The sequence below is a fragment of the Monodelphis domestica genome, chromosome 1, assembly GCF_027887165.1.
Source record: "Monodelphis domestica isolate mMonDom1 chromosome 1, mMonDom1.pri, whole genome shotgun sequence".
In the NCBI taxonomy this organism is placed as follows: Eukaryota; Metazoa; Chordata; class Mammalia; order Didelphimorphia; family Didelphidae; genus Monodelphis; species Monodelphis domestica.
In genome coordinates, this window is record NC_077227.1 from 734,669,146 (window position 1) to 734,696,204 (window position 27,059).

The following is a 27,059-nucleotide window of genomic DNA, read 5'->3' on the forward strand; positions in this document are numbered from 1 at the left end:
CTCAGTACCTGCCGACTCTTCCCTTTTGGAGAGATCCGAAACAGAAGCCATGGGGCAGCTAGGTGGCCCAGTGGCTAGAGCGCTCACTGCCAGGCGTCGTCCCCCCAATTTAAAATCTGGCCCCCGACACTCACTGTGTGACTCTGGGCCAGTCGCATCACCCTGTTTGCCTCAGTTTCCTCATCTGTAAAATGAGCCGGAGATGGAAATGGCAAACCACTCCAGGGTCTCTTCCAGGAAAGTCGGACACAACTGAACAACAAAACATAAGCCAGCACCTAAGCCAGGAGCTATTTTTCCCTGGAGAAGAACCAGGATGACCAGAGTAGGAGGACTAAATGAGCCAATGAGTGGGGGGGAGGGGGGGAAGGGAGTCTGATCTCTCCCTTGGACATCTGGCTCTCCTAAAATTGAACCTGGGTCCGGAGACAAGAGTAGAGGACCACCTAGGAAAAGAGGGAGACCTAGCAGGTCTTTATGTAAACAATATATAAAATAATTCAAGGGTCCACTAACGATTCCTATTACAGGTGCGATATGTGTCCTCCATCATGGCATGAGTAATATGGACCTATGAATTGCATGAATGTAGAGATTGGACCTATAGCAAACTATTGATTCTCCCCAGGAAGGGAAGGAAAAAGTCTGAATTATAAGATATTTCTTAATTCTCAAAAATACATAGAACTGAAAAAGAATTTAAAAATAAGTGGCTGTGTGAGGTGGTAAGGAAAAAAAGGGGATGCTCTTCCCTAGGGATAACTGGGAAGGTTTCGAAGGAATCTAAGGGCTCTGGGAGATGGGGGAAGCAGGGAGGACACTCCAGCCATGGGGAAGCCATTCCTGCAAAGGATCAGAGGGGGGAGAAGGGATGTCATCTCCAGAAACTAACCACCACCAGGCTCTGTGGACTTGGAGAATGAGTAAAGACGAGATGATGTGAAGAGAATGAGTAAAGGCGAGCGATTTGAAAGGTAGCTGGGAATTACATTGGAAGAGCTTTGGTGGAAGGCTGAAGATGTTTCCTTATGCTACAGGCAAAGGGGAAGGAAGGAAGATTCGTGAAGGGTGGGGGGCTGGCGTTGTCTGGAACAGAATCCATTATGGCTCCTACCTAGACCATTCCAAACTGTTTTAGGAATGTCAAGGAGGCAGCTATGTGGAGGACAGACTGATGGAGGGAGGGACAGGAAGCAAGGGAGTTACCGAGCATCTATTAAGTATTTATTCTATACAAGTCTCTGTGTTAATCACTGAGAAGGAACAGGCTAGGAACACAGCCACAGCCCTCACGTAAACCACTTGACACAAACAAAGCAGATGACTGATAGAGGGGAGGCAATCTGAAAGAGGAAGCCATCGGGGTCTGGGAAGAGCAGGAAAAGCCTGCTGCACATGGTGGGCTTTGAGCTGAGCCTTGAAGGAAGAGGGGGGAACTGAATGGGTAGAACAAGACACAGAGAGGGAAAGGGGAAATGTGTTCCAGATCAGAGTGTCGGGCCAGGAGAAATGTGTAGAAGAGTCCAATTTTAAAAAGAAGCCGGATTTTGAAGGGCTTAGAATGTCAAAAAAGAGGAGGCTAGGTAGGAGGCTATTATCATAGGTTAAATGAAAGCAGTGACCAGAGTCTGGACCACCTTAAAGGCTGCATCAGTGGAGAAAAGGAGATAAGAGGGAAGAGATGACAGAGAGGTAGGATGGACGAAACTTGACAACTCACTGGAAATGGGTCAAGGGTGAGGGAAGAAGCCAAGATGACTCAGAGGGTTTGACCCTAGTACCATCCACAGAAACAGGATAGTTTGGAGTAGGCTCGAGTCTGGGGAGGAAATGTCAAGACTTCTGCTCCCCACAAGCCAAGCGTGAGATGCCTGAGGCTGGAGAGCAGTTGGTAATATGGGAGTGGAGTTCAGAAAGGCATTAGGAGTGGATATGTAGACCTGGGAGTCATCAACTCGAAGAGGATACGCTCACTCATTTCTGACAATGGCACCACCTTCCTCCCAACCATCTGGTTCATTTTTGTCTCCTCCTACACCCTCAAGTCACAACTTCAATCCATCGCCAAGCCTGGTTCATTGTCTATAATTGAATCAATGGAAGCATAAGGAAGAAGGTGTAGAGGAGAAAGGGGAAACCAGGATCTTTCGGGGATGACCACGATCAGTGGTCAAGAAGAAGCTGGTCCAGCTTGGATGGTCAAGAGATATAGAGGAAACTAAAAATGAGCAGTGTCAGGAGGCATTTAGGTGGCATGGTGACTTGAGAGTCAGGTCCTGGGTTCAAATTTGACCTCAAACACTTCTTTGACCCTGAGCAAGTCACTTAAACCACATTGCCTAGCCCTTATCATTCTCCTGCCTTGGAACCAATTCTAAGTCAGAAGATAAAAAAAGAAAAGAAAGTCATGGAATTGAGAGACATGGATTCAAATCCCACCTCAGATGTTTACTACATGTGTGGTGTCAGGCAGGCCAAGTCACTTAACCTTAGTGTGCCCCAGTGTCTTCAACTATATATGTCATGACTAGTTCCCTTTCAGCTCTAGAGCTAAGCTCCTAAGGAGGAGAGATTATCTGAGGAAGGTGGTAAACAATATTAAAGGCTACAAAGGCCAAAAAGGAGACCCCTGCAAATAAAAAAACAAACAAAAAACCTTTGGATTTAGTGGATCACTTTTTGTGGTGGCAAAGAATTGGAAATTGAGGCGATCCTCATCAATTGAGGAATGACTGAACAATTGAGAAATAGCATATGATTGTGATAGAATACAATTGTGTTAAAAGAAATGACAAGCAGGATGATTTCAGAAAAATCTGGATAGATTTACATGAACTATGCAAAGTGATATGAGAAGAACCAGAAGAACATTGTACACAGTGACAGCAATATTAGAAGGATGATCAACTGTGAATGACTTAGCTATTCTCAGAAATTTAATGATCCAAGACAATTCTGAAGCTATCCACCTCCAGAGAAAGAACTGATAGTCTGAGCACAGATTGAAGTGTACTTTTTCTAACTCTTCCATTCTTGGGCTTTTTGCTCTGCATTTTATTTTCATGGCTAATATAGGAAATGTTTTGCATGACTACATGGATATAATCTACATTAAATTGCTTACCTTCTCAAGGAGGAGGAAGTAGAAGGAGGGAGAGAAAGAATATGGAACTCAATATTAAAAAAATGTTAAATATTTTGCTTTCATGTAATTGAGAAAAAAGTAAAATAAAAATTAAATGTATTTGGTAGCTAAAGTTATCCTTAGTGACCTTGGGGAAAGTAGTTTCTATTGAAAAATGAGGTGGGAAGGAAAATTTGCAAGGAATTAAGAAGTGAGTGGGAGGTGAATGAAAAATGAAGGTGAAACCTGTCTAGAAGTTCAACTGGGAAAAGAGAGGAAAGATAGGATTCTAAGTCCTTTTCCCTTCTTTGAGCCTTATCTGGAAAATTTCCAGAGTTGCGATAGATGATATCTAAGACTCAAGAGATTAGGTCTGGGAATCTGTGGTTTTACCCCCAAATAATTGACAGTTGTATTTCAATATAATCGGTCTCCTTTGTGATCATATATTTTATTTTATGTTTCTAAAATCATTATTCTGAGAAGGGATCTCCATGCTTTACCAGACTGCCAAGGGCAAGAACTCCTGCTTAGATGACCTCCATGGTCATTCAAAAGCATTTTGAAGTATTCTCTCTATGGCTGTAGCTCACCTCAAACTGTACAGAGCAGATGTCCCTACAGAGCTCAGAGACATATTGACACCAAGAAAAGTGACCAGGCAGGGGTCCTTTATACTAGTGACCTACTTAGGAGCATGGCAAGTACTGGGCTTGCAAAGGCTTCCACATCTGCTGCCCAGTAACCTAGCATTAAATGATAACTTGCCCAGTGTTAAAACTCAAACACTCCAGTGACAGACAGGACATCAAAGTCCCTCATACCTTGGCATGAATGTGTTTGGGAGATTTCTTCACTCCCTGGCAGGAAGGGGAATAGACAACATATTTTCTTGACTTGGAAGAAAGAAGAGTGATTTATGGAAAGAGAATGTAAAAGCAGGAGACCTATCTCCATACTTCTGGCCAGAGGGGACTTAGCATGGAGGTCAGAAATGGGGCTTTAGAGATCATGGGATCCAGCTCCCTCATCTCACAGATGAAGAAATAAGAGTGGAGAGGACAGCTATGCCCAATGTCACTCAGATGGAGCTATCATGGAAGGAAACCCCAAGGTCCCCAGACTCCAAGACCATGGCTCTTCCCAGCACCATCCAAGCCCACTAGTATATGCCTTGAATGTAGTTGTCAGGTTGGCATAGTGGACAGGACACTGACCACAACTTTATCTGTTGACCTTCTCTCCTAGAATACAGTATTGGTGGTAACAGGGCTAGGCAATGGGGTAAGTGACTTGTCCAGGGTCACAAAAGTGTCTTAAGGTCACATTTGAACCCAGGACCTGCTGCTGAGCCTGGCCACCTAGCTGGCCCCCTGACCACAGCTGCCGGACTGGAAGGGACTGAGAGGCCATCCAGTCTCATCCCGTTAATTTACAGATGGGGAAACTAGCCCAGACGGGATCTCTGGCTCAAGTCGGCCAGGTAGAAAGTCAGGAGTGGCATCTGGTTAGCCTCGAACCCAGCTGCTCTCTGCATTCTGGCTGGGGAGCTGCGGCCAGTTGCCTGGCTCTCTCATGGAAATAATAGAAGTTACTTGGCTCGTTTGCCCGTAGTTCAAACGCCGCGAATGTCATTCTAACGCGTCTTGCCGACCCTAGAGCAACTCTCAGTTGTGAAGTGTCCATTGTTATGAAGCTTTTACTAATAAATGGGACACAGAGGAATTGCCTTTATCGTGCCGAGCCCTGCGGGTCTGTGCAGGCACTGGAGCACCGCGAACATCCAGGGGGACAGGACAGCCCGTGCTGGAGGTCAGCTGAGAAGAGCACCCGCTCCATCCTTCCCTCCCTCCCAACGGATAATTGACACGGAAAGTACAGCGTTGGGCTGAGGGGCGCTAGTTCTTAGTCCTCGCCTGGTAAAAGGAGGATTTCTGGGATAAAGTAAACAAAACAAAAGCCTAATTAAAGAGCCTTCAGCGAGGAAAATTCCCAAAATTCGGCCGCCACTCAGCGGATGGCAATCACTGGGTAGAAGGTTGGAGGCTGGAGTCTGCGCAGTGCGCCCCGAGCGAGCGAGCGCCAGCCGCGCAGGCGCACTTCCGGAGCCTGACGCCGCCTCTGCCCTCAGCGGCCCCAGAGCATCCGGGTCCCTCCCTCTCAATCCAGGAGCGGGGCCCGCCCCGCCCCCTCAGACCGCGCCCCCTCGGTCCCCGCCCCGCCCCTCAGCGCGAGGGTGCCCCAGACTGAGCCACCGGCGCGGGAGGAGCAGCCGCAGCAGTAGCTTTAGCAGCAGCATTAGCAGCGGCCGCCCGAGCCGCGGAGCCTGGAGCCCGGCCCGACCCCGACCTCGAGCAGCCCCGAGCCAGTAAGTGAGGGAGGGAGGACGAGCACGGGGCAGGACCCTGAGCCGAGGGCGAAGGAATGAGGAGGGGGCGGGGCGGGAACTGGGGGGCTTTGGGGGTGTGAGGGGGGAGGATAGGACAGTAAGGGAGGACTGTGAGGGGGAGAGGGAACACTGAGGAGGGGCTCCGAGAGGGGGTTTAGAGAAAGTGGGGGGACTCCAGGAGCTCTAGAGGGAAGGGACACTGTGAAAGGATGGGGGCCGCCGGTTTGAGGACTTGGGCGCTGAGGAGAGTCCAGAGGGGGAGGAGGGCGTGGAGGTGATTGTGGAGGGACCAGGTTGGGGGCCGGGAGGAGACTGGAGGCTTGTAAGGGTGGGCGGACCGGGCTCCGGGGAGCAGAGGCAGCTTGTGGCCTGGGGCAGGGTGAAGGCAGGGGAGCACGGGGCCGGAGGGGGGGCGGGGAGGGAGGGAGTACCCACCTGTGCAGGGAAGGGGTCGGACAGCCAGGAGGCGGCGGCTAGAAAGAGGAGGGGAGGGAGTTCCGAGGGGATCCAAAAAGGATGGAGAAGGCGTGAAGGGGCGCAGCCCAGGGATGCACTCAGAGCGCAGGGGATCCGTGGGGGGCCGGGAGCCGATGAGGAATGAGGATAAAGAATAAGTGAAGAGGGAGCCCGGAGGAGGGGGAGGGCGGAGAGGGAGCGAGGGTGCTAAGAGAGGAGGCTCCTCCGAGTGAAGTCAGGGTTCTTCTAAGGAAGGGAGGGATGCTCTGGTGCTGACCCGGTCGTGAGGGAGGGGATAGGGACCTCTGAGGCCTAGGAGTGTTGGGGAGGGGAGGGGGAAGCTGTGGGGAACCCCCCTGGGGAACCAGAGAGAGAGCCTGGGGGGGGGGGGGTGTTGGAAAGTGAAGGGAGCTTTTGTGGCAGTCTCTGACTCGGCTCCTCCTTACCCTTCCAGGGCAGTTTCCACTGGTGTCTGAGCAGCAGAACTGTCCTAATTAAGAGAAGCCTTTTGTCACCCCCATATACTGAGCCTGAACGGTGGGAAGTGCTGTCCTTCCTTGGGCCAGCCTCTTTCCCTGCCAGCCTCCCTCCTTCTGGAGGCTCTGGGTCATCCCTACCCACAGGGAACCAGAAGAGGCTCCCCTAAAGGCTTTGGGATCCCCCCTCCCAGCTCGTGCCCGTGTGTCTTGGGCTACCGTCCAGGACCGGAGGCGGCCACCCAAAGTTTCTAAGCTGGTGCCTGTGGCCCTGGCTGCCCTGTTCTGGGGCTCCGGAGGGGCCCTCCATCACCTGTGTGTGTGCAGGTATTTAGAGTGGACTTTGCGGTGCTCCCCTCCTCCCCTCTCCCTTCTTCCTGGAGCTTTCCCAGCTCCTCCGTCAGCACTTCTCACCCATTTCCAAAGGCTCCTCCTCGCTATCAAAGCCCTCAACACCCACTTGAATAGGAACAAAAATTCTCCTCCGCCTCCTTTGTGTCTCCGATTTCTATCTCTGGGTTACCTCTGTGTGTCTCCACAGCCGGGTATCCGTGTGTGCCAGCACCTCTGGAGGGGAATGAAGAGCCTTTGTTGCTTGCTCCTCCGTGGGTGGGGCACGTGGGAAAGGCTGTGGAGTGGGAGACTTTGAGGGGCAGACAGAGACGCTCCCCCCCTCGCTGGCTCGCGGGGCATCCTTCCCTGTCCCGATCCGGCCCTGGGAGTGATGCCCTGCCCGCTGTGCTCAGCATTCCCCAAGGACAGTGCAGTGTTTGCTTAGTGGTACCTGGTGCCTCGGCAAGGTGTCTGGGCTTAGGGAGCAGCCCTGTTGTTCCGTGGGCCGGCAGGAAATGGGCTCAGCCCCCTCCCACCTCTGTGGCCAGCTGACGAGGTGGCAGGTGGCGCCTCTTGTTTTAACCTCGGCCCAAGGCGTCCCTGTGGCCCCTTCGCAGCGATATGAAGTTGCCCCGTTTCGAAGACTCTGGTCAGGCAGCTCAGCTCAATGGCTCCTCTTACAGGACTGCTGGGAAACAGAACCGCTCGAGCTCTTTGGTCATTGTCCTGATCCTCCGGGCCTCCATTCCCGCAGTTTTATAGCATCAGGCGGACCTTGTCTTTCTTGGTAGCTCTGTGTTTGTACGGGAATGCCATGCCAGAGGGAATCCACGTACTCTGGGGCCATCTCCAGGCTGCGGGCCCCTCTCCTCCCTTCGTTTGGTGGGTATCTTTCTCCAGCCTGGCCTGTGCCGCGTCTGTGCTTCCATACAGGCGCATTTTCACCAGCCCCCTCAGCCACAGGTGGAGGAAACTTCTCCAGAGACATGTGTACCCCCACCGTTTTGAGGAGAAAAAGTCGTAAAAATAGACACACGGTAAACAAACTGCCGGATGTTAAAATGATCCAATATTGGCTAATCTTTAATATGGCTAAATATAGGTTGTCGATTGCTTACCTTCTCATGATTACTTTTTTAGCCAAATACTTTGGAATCCTTGAATTTAAGAGAACATGAATTCTGACCAAAATAAAAGATTTCTATCTGTTCCGTAGATAACAATGACCTCTAATGGGGGCAGAAGCCTACATGTTGCCCCCTAGATTTGACTGTTTTATGTTTTTATGCTGTGGTTTTATGTTAGGCTGTTTAACTAGAATCGTCAGTACCCTTCCTATCAATTTAATGTGAACTCCAGGGAATCAAAGTAAGAATAAGACTTTTATAACTCGAATTCCCCGCATGTTGAAAGACTCCAGATGTATTAAGAACTGTCTGTCGGTTGTGATGAAACATAGTTTGATCTCTGCTAGGAAAGTTTTTGGGAGTCCTGTCCAATGTAGGGAATTTGGGTCAGGAGAAGGACCTGAGAAAGCTACTCCACTCTCCTCCCCAGATCTAAATAGAGTGGATTTCTGCTCTTCAGGGTTCTTTTCATCCAGAGCTCTGTAAAGTACGGCTGAGCTTTTTCAGTACAAACATGATGTGAGTGCTGTTCCTAACGCTGTCTCTGGAAAACTGTAGAATCAGGAGGTTGCTGATGGCTATCACTGAAAGCTTCAGTTCAGAAACAGTATCGGGTATGTGTGACCGTCTTCTCGTTCTTTGTCCCTGAATGCTTTACACCTGGATTTCTCCAACCCAACCCGCTTGGTGTCCTGTTTACGTCCCACTCAGCCTCGCAGACGTATTATTGGGCCCTTTTATTTTTGGTTCAGGAGAGTATATAATCAGATTAGCGGAAAGAGACGAAAATTTGAGTCGCGATACACAAAACTGACATGACATTTGAGGCTGCTGGTACGCTTTGGTAACTTTGTTGACTAGACTCTTTGAATGGAGTACTACCTTTTCTCCTTAACTAAACTAGATAAAGTGACCAAGCAGATGACTTCTCTGTTTGCTTGTTTTGCCTAGTCTAAAATTAATCAACCAGAAACCATTAAGCAACACCTAAATGGGATTTAGTCTGGATTAAGAAAAAGTTGTTTCTGCCGTTTAGAAATTTATAATCTGCAAATTCACAATTTTAGAACACTTTGTGACTGTCTAATCAGTAGAAACGACCTCGTCCTATGTAGGTCCCTAAAAGGCAAGAAATGTTCCCCTGACAAGTTGTTCTTTCGGTTTCTATAACCCTTCCTGGCACTGTAGCATTCTTGATTAAAAGTTGAAGGGGCAGCTGGGTGGCTCAGTGGATGGAGAGCCAGGCCTAGAGACGGGAGGTCCTGGGTTCCAATCTGGCCTCAGACACTTCCCAGCTGGGTGGCCCTGGGCAAGTCCCTTCACCCCCATGGCCTAGCCCTTACCCCTCTTCAGCCTTGGGGCCAATACACAGTATTGACTCTAAGACGGAAGATGAGGGTTCAAAAACACTTGAAAACCTCCTCAGAGGAATCTTCGAGTTCTTCGACCCAGCCACTACTCACAGTGCATCCAAAGTGGCCGAGTTTTCTTTCCTCCACGGATCCTGGGTTTGTAGCCAGAGCTGGAATGGCCCTCGGAGGTGCCTTCAGGGTCGCCTCCAGAGTCCTCCTCGGAGGCTGCAAAGCGAGCCCCTCCCCCCTCCCGGGAACACCGGGCGTTCACAGATGCCGCCATTTTGTCCATCATAACACTTACACACAAAGGAGACGCTGTGCGAGGATGAGAGCCGTGAAGGGGGAGGACTTTGTGTGTCCGCACGGCGCTCCATGCACAAATGGGCCCTGGACGTAGTTCTCATGGGCAGAATCAGCACCCGGAGTCCGCCCGGCCCGGAGCCCCAGGTGGTCCTCAGCGCCAGGGTGGGGCCGGACGTCCTCGACCTCGCGGCGAGTTCTGAACAGAAGGCTGCCTGGCCGTGGGGGATGGGGCCTGTGCCGCGCTGGCCATCCAGTTGAGGTGGGGTCGGGCGAGGGGGCGCCGACCGTTGGGAAAAGGGGTCCCGCGGGGGTGTGCTGATGGCGGGAGGCTTGGGGGGGCCTCAGGAAGCCACAAAGCTCTGTGGGAACGTCAGGCCTCTCTTTGCCTTGGCTAGTCTTGAACCAGCCTTTGGGGGCCTGGGCAGGGGGGAGGGGAGACACATAATGGTGGCTGCTCCCCCTGGGGAAGGGGAGGAGAGGACCAGCAGCACTGGCCACGGCCCTCCTGCCTGCCAGCATCAAGGACGTCCCAAGCTAGAATCAGCGGGGGGCCCCGGGGCTGGGGGGGCGAGGCCGGGGGGGGGCGAGGCCGGCGGCCTGGCGCCTGGAGAAACTCTTGGGCAGATGTTTGGAGGGCAGCCCGGGGGAGGGAAAGACCCGACACAGGACCTGTTGGAAGGCCGTGCCCGGGGAGAGGGCTCGAACCCGGCGGGAAGCAGGAGGCAGAGCCGAGTCCCGGGTGCCCTCCGTCAGACCAGGGGCCGGGGGGCACCCGAGTGATGACGAGCCAGGAAGGAGTGGGGGCTCTGCTGGCTCGTGAGTCACTCCCGCTCAGTGGCCTTGGGGCAGGGACGGCCAGCCGGACAGCACCTGCGCCGGAGGGGCCGGGCGTGTGGGTGGGCCTTGGGCTGGGACCCAGGCCCTGGGAGGGTGCAGATGGGGCTCCGCACCGTCGTCTCCCTGGATCATCTCTGTATTGGATGCATTGAACAACACTGGGAGGCCCCTGGATTTCGCCCAAGGTCTGCGACGTAAAGGTCGGGCCGCCCAGGGTCTCTGGAGTCCCCGCTTGGCTCAGGACCAAGAATGCTGGGACCTCGCTCGGAGGCAGGAGACGAGAGCAGGAGGGAGGGAACGACTGTGTTGGAGACCGGCCCAGGGCCTGGCCATGGCGCTGACGGAGGCTTCGGGCCCTCCCGGCTGACCCCAGAGCCCCCGGAGCAGGGCGTCCTGTCCCTCACCTCGCTACCTCCGTGGGCTGTGAAGAGAGCACGGCTCGGCCCAGCGGCGCCCTTGCCTGGAGGGAAGCCAGGATTGCTAGTGTCCCCCTTTCCGTTTCCAATGCAGGGCTCTTGGGGCCTTCGAGCTCTTCTGCCACCAGAAGCATCCAGAGCGCTCCGTCCTGGATAAACCATTCTTTGTAGCCTCCTTGGCTGAGAAGCTCCAGCAGTCCTCGGCAGACCTCCGGGAGGCAGGCGAGAGGTCAGAAGGAAGAAGAGCCTGCCCCCGCTGCACGGAGGACGGCCTGCCATCGTGTCCCCCCACGGACCTCGGAAGGGGCCGGCTCCCCCCCACGGACCTCGGAAGGGGCCGGCTCCCCCCCACGGACCTCGGAAGGGGCAGGCTCCCCCCCACGGACCTCGGAAGGGACCGGTTCCCTCCTATGGACCTCGGAAGGGGCCGGCTCCCCCCCACGGACCTCGGAAGGGGCCGGCTCCCCCCCACGGACCTCGGAAGGGGCCGGCTCCCCCCCACGGAACTTAGAAGGGGCCGGCTCCCCCCCCCCATGGACCTCAGAAGGGGCCGGCTCCCCCCCACGGAACTTAGAAGGGGACGGCTCCCCCCCCCCATGGACCTCAGAAGGGGCAGGCTCCCCCCATGGACCTCGGAAGGGGCCGGCCACGGACCTCAGAAGGGGCCAGCTCCCCCCCACGGACCTCGGAAGGGGCCGGCTCCCTCCTATGGACCTCAGAAGGGGCCGGCTCCCCCCCACGAACCTCGGAAGGGGCCGGCTCCCTCCTATGGACCTCAGAAGGGGCCGGCTCCCCCCCCACGGACCTCAGAAGGGGCCGGCTCCCCCCCACGGACCTCGGAAGGGGCCGGCTCCCCCCACGGACCTCGGAAGGGGCCAGCTCCCCCACACGGACCTCGGAAGGGGCCGGCTCCCTCCTATGGACCTCAGAAGGGGCCGGCTCCCCCCCACGAACCTCGGAAGGGGCCGGCTCCCTCCTATGGACCTCAGAAGGGGCCGGCTCCCCCCCCACGGACCTCGGAAGGGGCCGGCTCCCTCCTATGGACCTCAGAAGGGGCCGGCTCCCCCCCACGAACCTTGGAAGGGGCCGGCTCCCTCCTATGGACCTCAGAAGGGGCCGGCTCCCCCCCCACGGACCTCAGAAGGGGCCGGCTCCCCCCCACGGACCTCGGAAGGGGCCGGCTCCCCCCACAGACCTCGGAAGGGGCCGGCTCCCCCCCCCATGGACCTCGGAAGGGGCCGGCTCCCCCCACGGACCTCGGAAGGGGCCGGCTCCCCCCCACGAACCTCGGAAGGGGCCGGCTCCCTCCTATGGACCTCAGAAGGGGCCGGCTCCCTCCTATGGACCTCAGAAGGGGCCGGCTCCCCCCACGGACCTCGGAAGGGGCCGGCTCCCCCCACGGACCTCAGAAGGGGCCGGCTCCCCCCACGGACCTCGGAAGGGGCCGGCTCCCCCCACGGACCTCGGAAGGGGCCGGCTCCCCCCCACGGACCTCGGAAGGGGCCGGCTCCCCCCACGGACCTCGGAAGGGGCCGGCTCCCTCCTGGGGATGTCCATGCCAAGGCTCCTGGGCTCCTCGGCGTTTCCCGTCACCACCCTTCTTACGGGTGTTCTTTCTCTGGCCACGACCCACAGCCTTGAGTTGGGAAGCAGCCGTTTCTGCCGTCCTTTCTTAACGACGACGGGAGGTGTTTGGTCCAGATTTTGGAATGCAGTCTATTTTTTGTATAAATATTGGGCTATTTAAGGCCAGAAGAGTTTTCCTCGCAGCAGTCCTGTGAGGCAGGTTTGGCCAGGATTCGCTTCTCCGCCTCGTGACCGCAGAGCTGGTCCGCTCCGGGCAGAAGCGGAGCAGACAGACGGCGTCCCGGGTTGGGGCCTCCGTGCGCCTCGGTCTTGCTGGGTCCTCCTCCCCTGACTCCCTCTCTGGGCCCTGCTTCCTGTTTCTCCAGAGGGCCCTTCTTTGCTGCTGCTGTTGGCCAAGGAGGGCGCTCTGGGGCCCGCCACGCTTCGTGGGGAGCCTTGGACATTGCTCTGCCGCTCCTGCCTCGGCCCCGGGGCCGCAGAACTCCCCAGGGGAGCGGAACCGACCGGAAGCCCAGGGAAGCGCCTGACAAAAGAAACGAGTCCGGGACCACCTGCAGGAGGCTCGTTGGCTGTTTTCCGAGTCGCTCTGCAGCCCCCGCGGCCCGGTGGGTATTGGAGGTGGCCACCCCGAGGGGCTAACGAGGCTCAGCGGTGGAGGGAAGGGATGGGGAGGTCACGGCCTCCTGCCGGTCAGAGCCTCCTCTGGGAAATGGGGCTGGGCCTGCCTGGAGGGAGCGGCCAGCCTTGGTGAGCCTCGCGTTGGTCGCTATTATTTCCTGGCTCTACGTAGCCATAGTTTAGAGCCTTCGAATCCAGGACATTTATTCGGCTATCCCCCTTTGCAGAGCTGCTGCTGCCTTCCTCACGGAAGTGTTCTGAACAATAACAGCAGATGTGGAGAGAGCGACTCACAACAGCCTGCGGAGGGGGATGCTCCTGGGATCTCCATTTTGCAAGTGAGGAAACTGAGGCAAGCAGCAGCAAAATGACAAGGATGTATCGGGGGCCAGGCCTGGAATCGGGGCTCCCCGACTCTTGGCCCCCCCGGCTGTCTCCATTCAGAGCCCATCCCCCACTGGGCCTGCCCGACAGCCGCTCTTCGCTGACCAGGAAACGCAGGGGGCCGGGATGGGCTTTAGGGCCAAGGCCGGGAGTTCACGCCAGGGCCGGGGCTTCTCTCCCCCCATCCTGCCCAGAACGGAGCCCAATAACGACAGAAGTCGTGACAAGTAGATGGTGTCCGTTTCTAGAAGCACAACTTTCAGACACGGCACCCGAAGCACCAGTGCTTGAGGAGCCGAAACATGGGAGCGACGGGGCAGGACCCTGCCCGGCATACAAGGAAAACAGGCGCCGGTCGGGCCTGGCATGCATCTGGCTTGGCGAGGCTCATAGACGTTTTCTGCACCGCTATTCTTCGAGCCCAGCACCTCCGTGAGGCACATCCTCGCCCCATTTTACAGGGAAGGAAACTGAGGATCAGAGAAATTTAAGGGACTGGCCAACCGTTACAAATCCAGGTGGCTTCGTGGATAGAGAGCCGGGCCTGGAGACAGGAGGTCCCGGGTTCACATGTGGCCTCAGACACTGCCTAGCTGACCCTGGGCAAGTCACGTCGCCCCCGTTGCCCAGCCCTTATTGCTTTCTGCCTTGGAACCCACACAGAGGACTGACTCGAAGTAAAGGTCTAAAAACAGTTACCTCCCTGCCCCGTGCTGGAGGTGTGACTAAATCCAGTTCTGGCTCTCGCCACTATTGCAGGCTCGGCGTTCTGCACTCCAGGTAGCAAAGCGTAAGACTTGTGGACGGAAAAGTGAACCGTGCACGCAGAATGGAAGTTCAAAGCGCGTCCCATCGCCGCCCTTTCGATGAGTGCGCTCTCCCTGGAGGTCGGCCCAGGTGCTTCCGGATGTCCCTCGCCCCCGTCCTTATTTGGGGTGAATTCTGCACCTTTTCTACCCGCCTCTCCTCCGAGCCACCGTCCCGGAGGTCTGGAAGACTTTCTTTCCTGGTGCCGGGCCTTCCTTTTTTGGCCATCCCGTCCCTCTTGACCACTCCACAGCCTCCTCGGCCCCCCAAGTCCTGCAGCGGCCCAGGATGGCCTTCCTCCCGGCCTCGGCCTCTCCCGGGCTCCTGCCTCCAGCATGGGCAGTGTGGAATGCTGCTCGGCAGCCCCCACCCTTGGGCGTCCGGCTTCCGCCATGCCGCCGAGGCTCTCCCTCAGAAGGCGCAGGGACCGCCTCACGACCAAATCTTTTCTTTTCCAGATCGTATCCCTTTTGAACAGTTTGTAGCTTTTGGACATGAACGCACCTTCGTGACCCCAGACCCTTTCTCTTCCCTCCGCTTTGCAAACGGCTGACTTGGCTCCTCTCTGATATGGTGCCCACAGCGGGCCAGTCCTCTAACATCTCACGGGAGCCTTACACCATCGGTCACTTACGAAGTTCCCACTGCGTGCCGGCCCCGGGCCTCCAGAGAAGCACGGCCTTCCCGGGGCTCCCGTTCCGATCGGAGAGACGGCGAGCTATCTGCAGGAGAAGCAGGACCTGGGGAAGGGAGGGAAGGCCCTGGGATCCAGAGCGGGGAAGACGGCAGGTGGAACCCAGGGGACTAACGAAAGTCCTCGCTCGGAGGCTGGGGTTCCGTGCCTTGTTTTCAAAGAATTTTTAACGATGTTGTTTCATTCCGTTGTTCTCTCTAACAGCTTCTTTGTTGATTTTCTTCTTCCTGAACCTAAAAAAATGAATGATGGAGTGTTCCTCGAGAGCCTGTCTGTAGCCTACTTCTCTCCGTTTCCATTCTTTCCAGGGATCCTCTCATTCATTCTCACACCTTCAACTAGTCTTTTTTTTAACCCTTACTCTCTGACCTAGTAACAACTCTAAGACAAAAAGGCAAATAACAGGATTCAGTGACGTGGAAGTATCCGAGGCCAGTTTCGAACTCAGGCCTGGCATTCTCTCCACTGAGCCACTTGGTGGCCAGCTTTTCCTCTTGGACTCCCATACACAGAAAGCTCTCGACCTCACCTCTGGAGCTCCAGGTTTACGTGTGCACTTGGTTGTCCCTGGGCCCCTCCAAGTCCAGATGTCCCAAACTGAGCTTGTTACTTCCCCTTCTTTATCTGACTTCCTCCTCGTCTGCGGTGCCACCCCCGGGCTGCTGCCTATCTTCCTGTCCATCCTCGCGTCCGTTAAGTCCTTTGGCATCTATTTCTGCAACAGTTTTTCTCTCCCTTTCCCCCCAATGCTGGGAAAGACCCTTATTCCCACCCTGTGGAAACTTTGGGGATAAATGTCTGCTTTCGTGTCAAAAGCACACGTAGTGGAGAGCGCTCCGAGCGTGGCGTCGGAAAGAGCTGAATCAGATCCTGCCTCAGACAACTTAGTAGCTGTATGGCCTGTGGGAGCCTTCATCCTCTGACTCAGTTTCCTTATTTGTAAGTAATAGCACTTCCTCTATCCCCCACCTTAACTTCCCAGGATGATTACTATAAGGACAAAATGGGATTATATACGTAAAAACCTTAAGGTGCTCTATAAGTGTGAGCAGTTATCCGTATTTTCGTCATTCTTTCTTCCTGATTTAGCCTTCGTCTTCCGCAGTCAGTCATTCATACTCCTGCCAACAACCACTCCAAGGCATAGCGTCCCCGGCTCCGACTTTTCAGTGACCCTCTAGTCCATCCCATCTTTCTGCCTTTACTCTTTAGCTCCAAATGTTACAAAACAAATGAAACAGGCATTTATGCCAGCAAAGAAAGAGAAGAGAGTCGGCCAGTGGAGTCCCCAGGCTGCTCCACACCCTGGTGCCGGTCCGGCAGCGTCCCAGCGCCTCCCCAGGCCCAGAAGACGCCTTCCAGGGTCTCCTCATTCCCCTTCCCGCCGCGTTCATTCTGTGGCTGCGCCGGTCCTCTCACGGCTGTCGGCTCGCGCGGTTCTCTCCAAGTTTTCAGGCTGTTCCTCGATTCTGGTGGCACAGCGGGAGTCCGTCCGTCGGGTTCACGTGGTTCCGCCATCCCCGCGGATGGGCCTCCCTTTCCAGTTCTGTGCCACCCCGGGAGAGCTGCCTTGGAGATTCTCCATCTTCCAGCACGCGGAGGGCGAAGGGGGGGTGGGGGCAGGGCCCGAGGCGGGGGCAGGGCCTGAGGGGGGGACAGGGCCTGGGGGGGGCAGGGCCTGAGGGGGGGGCAGGGCCCGAGGCGGGGCAGGGCCCGAGGCGGGGCAGGGCCCGAGGCGGGGCAGGGCCCGAGGCGGGGCAGGGCCGAGGAGGAGAGGAGGACAGGCCGCTCCCAGAGGACAGCCAGCCCCGACGCCAAGGCTTCGGAAGAGCCGGCGGGGGTTCAGAGGGGATGCCAGAGTTCTCGGACACGGAGGCGAATGACGACGAGGTCTTAGGGGGCTCCCAGGCCCACCGCCGGCAAAGGCTCGGTCCCCAAGGCCCAGCAGAGACCCTGCAGGACAGCACACGGCAGCCAGGGAGGGAGGCAGGACTGGCGGCAAGAACGGATGCCTCAGAGCGCGCCCTCGGCCAGCCCTCAGCCAGGAACTGAGCTCGACTGCCTGGAAGGTGACCAGAACCAGCGCTGGGGCTGCCGGGGCCCAGCCCGCCTTCACGCGGGGCCTCAGACACTGCCCGGCCGGGTGGCCCTGGCCCCGTCCCTTATCCCTGGGTCCCGAGCTCGTGGTGCCCAGAAGGCAGCAGGTCAAGGAAAGAGCACCTAAGGATGACCGCTGGGGGTTCCGCCCTTCGGCCAAGCCTGACCCTCCGGGCCCCACTCGGGATATTCCTGGCAAAGATCCTTCTCCTGTGGAGACAAGCGGGGCAAAGTGACCCAGCCAGGGTCACACCGCCCGTCCCGCCCTCCCCCAGCCCCTCGCTGCCCTGGAGAGGGCAGGTTGTTCTGAAGAGAAACCCGAAGGAAAGCCCCCGGGACTCTCCCGAGGCCAGGGGACGGGGAGCAAGGCCGAGCCCCGAGCTGGGGGAGGACCAGAACGCCGGGCGGAATTCTGGGAGGGCTTCGAATGGCAAACCGCAGCGCGTCCCTTCTGTGGCCTGGGAACTGATGGGGTGAAGGAATGACGCGCGACGGCTCCTCTTCTCACTGGGCAGAGAGCCAGGCCGGGCCGACTTCGGCTGACCCTGCTCGCCGCGTGACCCTGGGCCAGTCACCTAACCACGGTCTAGCCCTCAGCGCTCTTCTGCCTGCTGCTGACGCTTGCTCTTGCCTCTGCGGGGTGCTGGCTGACTGGCTGCGGGGGAGGAGGGCCCGGAGAGAGTCAGCCTGGGAGGAGAGCTTAGAAGGACGCGCTTGGGGACGAGGCGCCCAGAGCTCCGTCCAAGGGCAGTGTCCGGCGGCAGCTGGAGGGCAGGAGAGGCTCCCCGGACAGGGCCCCGGGGGGCGCCGCAGAGAGCCGTGCGGGGATGAAGTCCGGAGGGGCGAAGGCCGGTCAGGAGGAGGAGGGAAGGGACAGGTTGTGTGTCTGTCTTCAGGACGGAGAGAGCCTGCCCTGGGCCGGGGCAGGGAAGCAGTGAGGAGGGAATGGAGAGCCCTGGGGGCGAGAAAGACTCCGGGAAGCCCCCTTCCAGGGCACGCAGGCGGCTCCCTTCTCGTGCCATTCATGGCGCTGCACCAGGGCTCCCCACGACGGCCCCAGCGCCTTCCGGAAGGGGCCTCTTTCATTGGCCGTCGGTGAGAGGAGCGCCGGGCGTGGCGGCCTCGGGTGACATCATCCTTGGCGTGGCGCCTTGTTCTGAGAGTCCCTGAACGGGACGGGACGAGGCGCCGCGCAAAGGATCATGTGGGTGCGCGGCGGTCGGGGGGAGGGGATTCCGGCTGGGCACGCTGCCGCCCGGTATGGGTGGCGGTGATGGGCAAGGCGGGGCGGGCCCGATTCACAGTGGTTCAGTCTTGTAGCCCAGCCCCCCCCCCAAGGCTCTGAGGGCCCGAGTTTGGGGAGCCCTGCGCTGGCGGCCCCTCGGAGCACCCCGAAGGCAGGCGGCATTTCTCCAGCAACACGCGGGCGGCCCTTCGTAGTTGTTGAATGAGGGTGACAGACACGAAGTGCTGCAGAAACTCAGAGAGCCCCCAAACCTCTCCAGAGCTCAAAGCGACCCCGACATGGAGCCCAGAAGGCCGTCTCCTCTGTCTGCTTCCTGGGTGCTCCCAGCTTTTCCTCTGGGGCCTTCTGGGCTTTCGCGCCTCCCCAAACAGGCATTTACGTCTGAAAGGGAGCCTTCGCCTGGGGGACGCGAGCCGCGTGTCGGGCCAGGTCCGTCCGGGGTTCTAAAGCAGCAGGTGGCTGTGCGGGGATTGTCCGCCCTCCAACTAGTCCAGCTGGCGGCAGCCCGTCCCCTCGGGGACGTGCGGGCGCTGCAGCCGCGCTCCTCCGTGCCAGCTGGCCCCGGAGACCTTGGCCGGCTCCTGCGCGGAAGCTGGTCTCGGCCTCCCCTCTGGGGCCCCAGAGGAGGCCGTGGGATGCCCCCGCTGAACGGGCGCTTTGTTCTCTGGGAGTTTAGGGGCGGCGCCCCAGGGGAACGCGTGTACCCCCCTTTGGTGCAATTCTGGGCCAGAAGAGCCGGGTGGGTGAGGCCTGCCCGGGGTCACCCAGCTAGGAAGGGTCCGAAGCCAGGCCCGGCTCTCCCTCCGCGGTGCCGCCTTGCTGTCCCAAGGGAACGCCTCATTTAAAAGAAAATGGCGTCCTGATGCCTTTGCGGGGTTCAGTCTGAGGAAATCGTCATTGGGGAGGGCGACGCTCCGCAGGGGCCGCCCGGCGGGAGGCCTCCCTTCCCCAGGAGGGCTCGGGAGGCAGCTGCGATTGAAAGGGATCCGGGCACCCAGCCGGGGCCCAGACAGTGGCCTTTCCCTGCACAGCCTCTTGGGAGACGCCGTGGGGTCCTCTGGGAGCCCTCTCCCACTGCCGGGTGAGACGAAGCCCGTCTAGACAGCTCTCGGGAGGCGAAGCGGCCCGTCTTCAGGAGCCCCGAGGGCCGGCCTCCCGGTGGGCCCGGAGGGGCCTTTCCGCTTCCCAAGTGCTCCCGGGGGTGCGACTCCCAGGGACGCGGCTTCTCAGCCCCGCGGGGTGGAGCCGCGCGTGCCCTGGGCTGCCCTCGGCCCCTCCAGAGTCTCGTCGGAGCCCCCGCCGCTGCCTCCAGGGAGCTCGCTTTGCCCTGCTCCGACTTCCTTCCAGGGCGCTCTGGCGCCCCCCCGGCCCGGCCCGACAGGCATCAGCGCAACTGAAAATTAGATTATTTAAACTGAATTTGGGGAGAGCCGGGCCTGGCGTCGGAGCGCTGGGTCCGATTTGGCTCACTCTTCCTAGCTCTGTGTGCCCGGCCCTGGCCCTTCTCTTTAAAGTGAGAGTGAGAGTCAAAAAAACCGAACGTGTTTGTTCTGGGTGGTCTGTCTCTATTTAGACTGTTTTCAAGAGAAAATGGTATTCGTTGTCTAAATATCTGACTAGGACGGAAGAACGTTTTACAAGGAAGTTACTAGGCCTGGAGCAAGTCCCTTCCGCTCTCAGGGTCCCGGTGGCTCTGAGACTATCCCTTGGCAAGCCAGGCAGAACACGCTCACACGCACACACGTGCACACACACGTGCACACACGCACGCACACATCGCACACATTGCACACGCGCACACACGTGCGCACACACACCTACGTGCACGCACGCACACACGCACACACGCGCGCGCACACGTGCGCACACGCACACACGTGCACGCATGCACACCCGCAGATTTTACATCCAAAGGGATCACCTGAAGAACCTCCCGGTGGGCTGAGGAATGAAGCGAGACCTCCCGAGCAGAGGGGTCGGCTCGGGCCTTGTACGCGGAGGCAGGTGGCCTTTTATGCCAGGGTTGGCCAAGCCAACTTGACCCCAGTGGAGCATTTCAGGGCTTCCCACAGACCGACAGACCCCCGAACAGCCGGTCTAACAGGGGCCAAGGATGGCCTCGAGAACAAGTGGAGATTCTAGAGCCCAACAGAACAGGTCCAGCCTGGGCTTCGGTTCTGGTTCATTTTTCGACGTTGGGGTCCCCGGCTGGCTTCCTACGTGCAGAGTGTCAGGAACCCCGATGGGGCGGAAGGCACACGGGGCAGGTGGCTGCTCGGGAAGGTGGGCTGGACACCTGGAGGCTCCGGATTCCCGAGCCGGCTCTGCTAGGTGCGCAGGGAGGCCACTCACAGAAGCTCTTTGTGTGGCCGCAGAGAACTGGAAATAATGCGGATGCCCATCGGCGGGGCAGGACCGGAGGAATTGTGTGTGCCGTGAATGGAACGCGGATTAGGGCACCGTGCGAAACAGTGAATAGGAAGAATCCAGGGACTCGTGATGACTCATAGCAGTGGAGAAGAGGGAAGGAAGCAGACCAGGAAGAGTTTCCATTGGACTTTCTTCAAAACAAAGTACTTTGTGTCTTAACTCATCTGGTCCTCACAATAACCGTGGGAGTTAGGAGCTAGTATTATCCTCATTTTACAGATGAAGAAACCGAGGCAGAGGGACCTGTCTAGGGTTGTCCACACAGCTAGCAAATGTTTAAGACTGGATTTGAATTCGGGTCTCTTTGTTTCTAGGGCCAGTTTGTACCACCTAGTTGCTTTTGATGCCAGAGTAGGCAAAGCAACAAGCATTTAAAAATAAAATGGAAGCAAAACCAAAACTTCTCATTAAAAATATGAAAGTGAGTAGCATGTTTACAGTGACAAAAAAAATCTTCTCCCCCTCAAATTCAGTTCATGATGTAGCTAGATGGCTCAGTGGACAGAGCACCAGGTCTGGAGTCAAGAGAACCTGGGTTCAAATGTGACTTTCAGGCACTTCCTAGCTGTGCCACCCTAGGCAAATCACCTGCCCCCTTTGAATAGCCCTCGAACTATTGTCTTAGAGTTGTTGCTAAGACACAAAGTAAGAGTTAAAAACAAAAATTCAGTCCATTCATCACTTCTTACAGAAAGCCTTCCCTGATCACCCCATCCACTAGCAGTGACTGAAATTCTTTTGTATTTAGCTTTTACACTCTTTACATCTAGGTGTGTATGTATTTGTTTTTTCTTATATATCTGGGATTCGTCCTAAGGAGAGTTCCTAAAGGACAAGAATTGGGTTTTGGGAAGGGTTTTTGTTGTTCTTTTTATTCTCAAAACCTAGCACAATTAGGAGTTGCTTGATGAATGCTTATCTAATTGATTACTTCATTGTTCCTTATGGTGCAAGAATACGTTCCTTGGTGTTCATGTGCCCCATACACTGTTAGGCCATCTCTCAGCCTTGTTCCAGCACGTGGCACCCCCAAAAGCCTGCTCACACTCTTCGGGATCTCTCTGTCCTTAGTCTCTGGGATATAGATTGGGCCCCTGGGGCAGGAACAGGGAGGGAGTTTTTTCCCTTAACTGCAAATTGTTTTCCCAAATGGTTCAGACTGAGTCCCACCAGCCAGCAGCCAGATGTTAGTGCGCCATCTTCCCTTGTCCATCTTTGCCCATTGGCTTAGTGTGAAGCGAGACTTTCTTCCACTATTTTGATTTCCACTTGTCTTCCTTATGGTCACTCACAGCACCTTTCTTATGAGCATTAGTAGTTTGTACTGCTTGTTTTCTTTAAAAACCTAGCCCAGCATAAAAGGAAGAGAGATGATACCAGAAGAAATGTTAAACTCCCTTCTTCCCACTGATCATTCACGACTGACCCAGTGTGTCCAAGCAGGAGCAGAGAGACACACACGTAAACACAGAGAGATCAATGCAGAAAGTTACCCATCCAAAGGAGGACACAGCTTGAAGGAGTGCAAATCCTTGCATCTGAGAAGTTCTGGCTATAGATTTTAGGAAGGCACTGACCCTTGGAGACTGGTAGAGAACTGCATCAAAGGAGAACTTAATGGGATAGCTAGGTGGCTCACTGGATAAAGGGAGACCTAGAGGCAAGAAGCCCTGAGTTCAAATGTGATCTCAGACACTTTCTAGCTGTGTGACCCTGGTAAAGTCATTTAACCCCAATTTCCTAGCCCTTACTGCTCTTCTTCCTTGTGTAACAGTTAAAATTTAGGGGAGATGGGGAGACTGAGGCAGGTAGAAATTAGTTTCTCTCTGCAAGAAGTATTATATTTTTTAGAGGTTTATTAAAGGTTAAAGATTAAAGAATATACAAGTAAGAAACATGTGCCTAGGCCAGAGGCCTAGACAAAATAACCTCACATCACGCAAGAGAGGCGTCTGCTCCAAAACGGAAGTCCAAAAAGAGCCAAGAGACCACTCAAAAGCCTTTGAATCAGCTTAAATACCTTCTCGATCTCAGCCCAGGTGAGATTACAAGGCATTCTGGGGAAGTGGAGCAAAGGCTCGCGGGGATTGTAGTCCTGTATTCGAGTCTATTTTTTACACTTGGAACTGATATTCAGTATTGATTTTAAGACAGAAGATAAGGGTTTTTTTTTTTAATACAGAGAGTTTAAAGAGAAAAGTAAGAAGGGAGAAAATAACTTCAAATAATCAGGAATCACAAACTCCCCCTTTGCCATACGTGCTTTTTTCTACATGTATTCCTCACTATTTCTGCACAAGAATTTCCAGTCCTCTCTTTCCAGGGACTTGATGTTTTTTTGAAAACAGTGATGTTTTTTTGAAAACAGTGCACTCTGGGTTTGGGGAGATGTTCTGTACTGACTCTTATTATACCATCTTATAAAGTACTCTTTCCTAAAAGCAAAAAAAAAAACAAAACTAGCCCAGGTTTCCTTCTTATGTTAAACTTATGGTTTGACTGAAAATTTAATTGGTCACCAGGGATTTAATTTCTAAATCCCAAAAATTAATTACTAAAGTAAAATGGAATTTATGGTAGTTTATTTTTACAATAGAGGGAAGATATTAAGGAAGTGAGAAAAGGGGTGGGGGGAGGGAGAGAGAGAGAGAGAGAGAGAGAGAGAGAGAGAGAGAGAGAGAGAGAGAGAGAGAGAGAGAGAGAGAGAGAGCTCCAGGTTCCTCTGAGCCAGGTAGAAATTTTAAGGACCCAGCCAAGGGAAAGGAGTCTCAAGACAATGGGCCTTTCCCGGAGGCTCACACCTCCAGAAAGGGCAAGGAAGGAAATCAACCTTGTGAGTTTAATCAGCACATTCTTTTATTAGCCTCAACTCCAACAGGCTTCATTCAAGTGACTTCCTTCAAGTCTCTCTTCACTCCAAGTCTGAGTGTCTGTCCTCTGTGTGTCTCTGTTTTCACTTTTAAAGACCTTTTTATCTCGTGTCACCTCCCCTAAATTTTACATCTACCAATCACAGCTGACGCTCCACTCCAGGACTGCCCACTCTTTCATATGTGGGTCACAGACCTCCCACTCAATGTATGAAATGGGTGTTCACACCTTTTTGTGGTTAAAATCCAAAATGGGTAGCTCTCCCTACTCAACTTCAAGTACTGTGCTCTACACTTTGGGGATTAAAATCTAAAAATAGACATGGGGTTACAATTTAATGTTCACAATCAAGGAAGAACTAAGTACCTTCGTTGTTATAGTCAAGGGAGAGCCAAATCCAAGCTTCACATTCTCTGGGAAGTCTTCCCTGATCTCCCCAGGCCTTGGACTTTTCATGTCCTGGAAGAAGGGAATACTGTTAGGATGGAGCACTTTGTTCTTCTCAGGCTCGTCATTCACGCTGTAGGAGCCTCTGCTTGTCTATGAGTGCACATTCATTGTTTAACTTGTTCTAGGGCTTTAGCAAGTCCCCAGTGGAGTTTTGTTTTTCTTTGTTCTAAACCTCTACCCTCTATCTTAAAATCAAAACTAAATAGTGGGTCCAAAGCAAAACTGCGCTCTTTGTGGTGGCCAAAAATTGGAAAACGAGGGGATGCCCATCAATTGAGGAATGGCTGAACAAATTGTAGTATATGTTGGTGATGGAATACTATTGTGCTAAAAGGAATAATAAAGTGGAGGAATTCCATGGAGACTGGAACAACCTCCAGGAAGTGATGCAGAGCGAGAGGAGCAGAACCAGGAAAACATTGTACACAGAGACTAATACACTGTGGTACTATTGAATGTAACGGACTTCTCCATTAGTGGCATTGCAATGTCCCTGAACAATCTGCAGGGATCTAGGAGAAAAAACACTATCCACAAGCAGAGGACAAATTGTGGGAGTAAAACACCGAGGAAAAGCAACTGCCTGACTACAGGGGTGGAGGGGACATGTCTGAGGAGAGACTCCAAATGAACACTCTAATGCAAATACCAACCACAGGGAAATGGGTTCGAATCAAGAACACATGTGATACCCAGTGGAATCACGCTTCAGCTATGGGAGGGGTGGTGGGAGGAGGGAAGGAAAAGAAAATGATCTTTGTTTCTAATGAATAATGTTTGAAAATGACCAAATAAAATAATGTTTAAAAGGGGGAAAAAATTTAAAGTAAAATAAAATAAAATAAAAAGAGCCATCAGGGGTTAAGTGACTTCCCCAGCTGGGGTCATCCAGCAGCTGTGCCAGCATCAGTGTTAATTATAGACAGTCCCTAATTTACGGGGTCATTCTCTAGAAAGAGTAGCATGATAGGTGCCCTTTGTTTAGTCAGTAGAAACTTTTCACAATTTCTTAAGCACTAATAGCTTTAAAATGATTTTTCCAAATTCTTTTATACTCTAGGGAAGTGATGGTGAACCTTTTAGAGATGGAGTGCTGGGCCCTGCCCCCAACCCTACCCCTCAGACCAAGTGCTGTGCCCGTCCCACTCCTTTACCCCCACACAGTAGAGGGAGAAAGCATTCCCATTGGGCTGCTGGGTGGAAAGCAGGGGAAGAGAGGAATGTCCTCAGCCAGTGTAGGGGGGGGGTGACCTGAGGACTCTGCTCCCCTCCAGTTCTGCTGCCTGTTAGCTGCTCACCTGACCCCCAGTGTGCTCCTATTGTCTGCTGGGCAGAGAGGTGGGGGAGAAGGTAGGAGAGCAGCTCCACCCAAGCCCCTTTGCGTGGCTAGTAAGGAATTGGGTGCGGGGACCGGGCTGACTGCCCACAGAGAGTGCTCTGTGTGCCGTCTTTGGCATCTGTGCCATAGGTTTGCCATCATTGCTCTTGAGTTTTGTCATCAGACTGTGGTTTATTTGAATGCATCTCATTGGTTCGTGTTCATTTCTTTTTTTCAGTGGGGGGGGGGGAGGCGGGTGCACTTTAATTATCTCTTTCTCCATTTTTATTTCACTTTAGATCTTTTCATCACAACTGGGATTTCTCTGTCCATAATCTGCCTACCATATTTTCCAGAAAGAGTGATATTAAGATTTTTTAAACCCCAGCCTTCCAAATGGCCTTTATTACTGGTACTTCCTTCTATTTATTTGGATAACAAATTTTTCTGTAGTCTAACATTTACCTTGACATTGGGAGATTATTTTTTTGTTGTTAATATTTTTCATGTGGCTGTCTTCAAATGGACTCAACTTGAGACAGAGAAACTAATTTATGAGCTGAAGTTTTTCTTAATATATTGACATGTATCAAAGGTAGAGATTTTAATTTAAAAGTAACCTTACTTAGAATGGGTCCCTCAGCTTTTTTGTGTTACTAGTATCCTTACTTAGCCTGTGTTTTGCTATTCTTTTCTTACAGTCTTTTGACATTCCTATTCAGTAAAACTAATAAAATGTCTTAGAGATTCATTCTGATCTCTCACAGTGAGATCAACTCAAAGGATTACTGGCTCACCTCACTGATAAAATTACCAGGATTAGATCAAACAATTGCATTGTGCTTATCCAGCATTATTTGGTATAGATACAAAAATGGTAGGAGTTTAGAAGAGGTTAGTAGAGTATTTCTTAAAGGAAGAAGAAAAAGCTGTCACGTAGGGGAGAGTTTAATGTGTACTCTTTAGCTAATTTCTAAAAAAAGAATAGAAATCTTCTATATGTATATATGACAAAGCCAAGATTTTTTGTGGCGATTCCCATCCAGTTTTATTTATATAGATCGTCCTGGTTTGAGCTTTTTTTCTCCAGATCTTGGTAGGAGCAGATGAATCTCAAAACCAGTTTTCTCCTGCTCTGTTTTGTCTGCCTCTGTGTTAGTAACAGAATCCTGCAGCTCTAGTCTCTGCTTAAAATGAAATATTATCTTGAGTTCTCGAGCACCTCAAGTGACAGCCGTCTTTTTGCTGATGGGTTTGGCAGCCGCCTTCCCGTACTTGGTTAGAGGTGAGGGAGGAGGGGATGCTAGAACAGCAAGTTCAGGCCTTTGAAAGCCAGCCCACCCTCCGTGTTGTTTCTTGAAGGGGATACGCAGCACCCTCCAGGCTTCAGGCAAGGCCAGGTTTCTTAGCACGGCCGGGCTGCACCTTGCAGCGTGCCAACCCCAAACAGGTCGGAACTGAAGGAAGGGAAATGAGGGGCGCAACGACGTCCACAGGACTCGCCCCTTCCTGGGAAGGCTCCGCAGCTCCGTCGGGCCCAGCCTGCGCTTTTCCTCTTCTAAGGTTCTCCCTTCGAGTTCTGGCCGCGCGTCTCCAGAACGTTTTGAGCGGTGCAGGCCCTTCCGAGAGGCTGGCCTTCGGGTTCTCCGGAGAGGCGTTCGCTTGGCCCCAGAAGCCCCACCTGCCTCCCAGGCAGAGGCTGGCTGGGAGCTACGCGAATGAGGGGCTCCTTGAGGCAGAC

At 54.4% G+C, this 27,059-nt stretch overlaps 1 protein-coding gene across 1 annotated transcript in view; it reads left to right on the forward strand.

Annotated features, from left to right (window-relative positions):
• The first annotated feature begins 5,256 nt into the window (after window positions 1-5,256).
• The window catches only part of RNF24 (ring finger protein 24), a 66,334-nt gene continuing 44,531 nt past the window's right edge, over window positions 5,257-27,059 (forward strand). Inside the window, exon 1 of the mRNA XM_056813716.1 lies at window positions 5,257-5,492. The gene's annotated coding sequence lies outside the window, so the exon portion shown is untranslated. The remainder of the gene's footprint in view (window positions 5,493-27,059) is intronic.